Raw genomic sequence first — 4,056 nt, 5'->3', positions numbered from 1 at the left:
TGCTACGTTTTTAAACATGGGCAGTCCTTGATATTATGGAATTGCTAATAGATTCTTATTAAACCGTTCAGCTGAGAAAAAAATTTAAGAAAAAGAGCAAGTGAAACTGCCATGTCCGTATGATAGGCAAATCTCTGGTGGCTCGTAGGGGAAATCTTAGCGTTTTATAATTTTCTAGGAGAGAAGAAGAAGTAGTTTAAAATCATTGGAAATCCTGCATAGGGGATTCACTGGAATATATTATTGAGCTAGATAAACCCTGAAAAGGAATTCAAAATGGCAGGTCCACGTCCAAGAGTTCACCACAAAGCAACAAAATATGTCCTATTAGAGCACAGCCTGTAGAACCAAATGTGCTTAGAAAGGCTACTGTCACAAGAAAGCATTTGTATCTATACGGACATCTTTCATTTTGAGATGACTTTTTTTTTTTTTTTTTTTTTTACTTTTTAAATGGATAATTGATATAATTTACAAACTTATATATTTAATATGAATAGGCCTATCAATCAGGAACAGAAAGAATTATTAGGAAACAGCATCATATAAGCAGATTAGAGTAAATACTGGTCATTATTTCCAGTTTGTAATACACAGACTTCTTTGTCCTAATTCTGGAGGGACCATTAAAATGCCAATTGGGGAGCATTAGTGTGAGATGCAAAAATGGAGCTGGAAAACAAAATATTCCAGAAATATATTTTAGAAAACATATTAATGTTGTGCCCATTTAATTTAGAACGAAATCTAGTGGGAACTTGTGCACGTAGGAAAGTCAGTGGTTTGTTGCACAAAAGTGTTCGGGCAAAGGCCATGTACGTGCGTATAGGCGAGGAGTCTTCTATGAGGTACCATATTTTCCATAAAATGTCCAAATTTTCGTTAATAACTTCCACAGCAATCGTGTCTTGTTTCCATTAAGGAATTTTAAAAAAAAACAAAAAAATAGTACATACTACCATTCTTTCAAAATGAACAGAAAGGCAAATACTATTTTTTTTTTTTTTTTTTTTACTATATGTAAGTGGATTGATATTGAGCTCAACTTTAGAAAAAATTGCTTGCTTGCATTTTTCTTTATAGATATATATTTTCATGAAGTCATTCCACCTTTGACTGTAACGTATAACCTGACCTAACATGCATATCAAATTGCCAAGGCTATTTTGATCCCAGGATCTTTAATCTATGAAAAATGGATGTTATAATAGAAAAACCAATCTAATTTTTTATTGTAGTTCTGGTGGTATAATACTATTTGTTAAGATGAAAATTCTGTAGCTCTTGAGCCTTTATGCATAAGGTCCAAGAAGAAGGTAATAAAATACAACATAGTCTTTCAGCAATCTTTTTGGCCATTAAGTTCAAAGTCCCAGGTGCTAAAGGCTTTAAAGTTATGTTAAAGTCATTATAATAGAAGCCCACCCATAGGTACCATTCTCACACACCTTAGATAAGAATTAGGAAAACAGGAAACTCTATTCAGACTTGAAAATAATTTTTTTAAATTTTATTTATTTATTTATTTATTTATGGCTGTGCTGGGTCTTCTCTCTTTCTTTTTTTTTTTTTTTTTAACATCTTTATTGGAGTATAATTGCTTTACAATGGTGTGTTAGTTTCTGCTTTATAACAAAGTGAATCCGATATGGGGATATATGCGCTGGGTCTTCATTGCTCTGCACGGGCTTTCTCTAGTTGCAGCGAGCGGAGGATACTCTTTGTTGAGGTGTGCGGGCTTCTCCTTGTGGTGGCTTCTTTCGTTGAGGAGCATGGGCTCTAGAGTGCAGGCTCAGTAGTTGTGGCGCACGGGCTTAGTTGCTCCACGGCATGTGAGATCTTCCCGGACCAGGGCTCAAACCCATGTCCCCTGTATTGGCAGGTGGATTCTTAATTACTGGACCACCAGGGAAGTCCAAATAATTATTTTTGAATAAAAATAAATAGTAATTAGTGCTTAACATCTGCACATATAATTTATTTCCCAACAAACTTATTGTTTTGTGGGTAACCAGTATAAAAAAGGCAAGTTCTTTTACCTTTAAAAAAAAATCAGGAGAATGGTAGGGCATGGCTTTAGGTGACATTTTTTATTTCTGGAAGCCCCAGTGGAATATTTTTCCTTCCCATTTATTACTATAATTAATAATACTTGAAGTATTTCTTCAGGGGAATTCAAAGCATGTTACTATTTTTCATATCTACTCCTTGAAGCAAGAATATTTTCTTAATAACTTAAAAAATTAATCTTATACAACTCCTCCTTTATTCAAGGTCACTAGGATGAATCAGGGTTAAAAACCAGGAGTATAGCTAAGATTTACCATGAAGTGCCTATTCATAATGCATAAAACTGCAGCACATTTTCCTCTCATTGATCGCTGTAAAGGCATGTAGAGAATCCCTGGAGTGGAAAACTGGCATTTTAATTTTGTGAGCATGAAATTATTATTTTTATCCTACTGGAAAAGGAAAGTAAAATTGAACACTTTTTACATATAATAGGGTCATTATGAAATACAAAACGTATAATGAATTGAAAGCCCTAAATATATTTATTGGAAGTGTTTTAACCCAGTTCATCTATATCTATTCCCATTGACCGGTCAGGCTTTGAATTGGAATCAGAGTCCAGCAGGGGGATTGGAGGCCGCACACAGCATCACTTCGCCTCCATGTGCTCTAGTTCCAGTTAAATCTGGCAGTTCTGTAATACCAAAGGGACAAAGACAACTCACTCAGGGACTGTTCTCTGTCACCCTGTTACCTTTATTATTGGAATGAGTGCTGCAGCTGAATTCGTGGGAAGGCAAAGGAAATGTTGGTTCTTAAACTTAATCACCCCCAGACAGAAACCAGCTACAGGCCAGATCCCAGGCCGAGAAGCACAAACAATTGTTCATGGATTACCAGTCATGATCGTCAACATAATTCACAAGTGATATGTTCAAATAATTTTATGTCTGTTTTTGTCTTTAGCAATTTGTTAATGGCACCGTGTAAAATTTTTTACTGAAATTTATCAAGTCACTGGATTACACAACCTGTAATGTAAAAGAAAAAAAAAAAATAGTTTCCTTCAGACAAGTATGGTTAATTTATTGGAGTGGTAACAGCATTAAAGAATTTAAAGCGCTAAAGAAAGAAAGTTGAAACGGTTCTATTAGGATGACTTTATATTAACTTACATGGAAACAATATATAAGTAATATAATTAAATAAGTTAAAAATACAGAGTTCTATTGAATCAAAGGCGCTGTTCCTATCACAAGTGCTGGTGAAGGTATAGTTCTCAGAAGTAACTTTACAATTAAAATTCAAGGGGATAATTATATTTTTATATTCACCCTATTCTGCAGGAGTTTAGACAAATAAGTGTGTTAAGAAAATGGCTTATGAAAAATTAAGCACAGTGGAACAGTGAAATACATCACCCAAAACAATTTAGATAATAAGGAAAACAAAAAGGACATTTGAGAGCTCCTCTGTTGATCACAAAGTTTTCATAGCACCATATTTTTGCAGTGCTTTTGTCAGCTGAATAATGTGCTTGCTTTGTCATTGTTAATTGCAAAATCCATGCTCCTCCTTTCTCTCCAATCCCGTCGTTATGTTTTCAGAGATCAGATTCATGTTGATTTCAAACTGTAACATCAGAACGGAATAGGCTTTTGCATTTCTAAACTTGTATTCCCAGAGTTCAAGCAGCTGTTCACCATGTAATAAAGCATTCACCATTTCTGATTATTTCACCATATATTTAATGCCAGGCAAACAGATACATAGGCTGCCTTATCACCTAACCAAACATCCTTTTTTAATAACAAAGCTGTGGATACATTACTATAGCAAATGTTCCGAGTGCACAATTTGGCTTCTATATAGGACTTGCCCTAACAGTGGCATTTACATTTTTTTCTATGTACTTAAATCAACAAAAGAGGTAATATTTTAAAAAGCAAGTCCTACTCATGGCATAAAACTAGGGAAAGAAGAATTGACTTTACAAAATTGAGGTGTCAAGACAATGTCATTATATTTTTGAGACTAAATTAT

This window comes from Balaenoptera acutorostrata, chromosome 14 (genome assembly GCF_949987535.1).
Source record: "Balaenoptera acutorostrata chromosome 14, mBalAcu1.1, whole genome shotgun sequence".
Classification (NCBI taxonomy): Eukaryota; Metazoa; Chordata; class Mammalia; order Artiodactyla; family Balaenopteridae; genus Balaenoptera; species Balaenoptera acutorostrata.
This window is presented reverse-complemented; position numbering follows the sequence as displayed.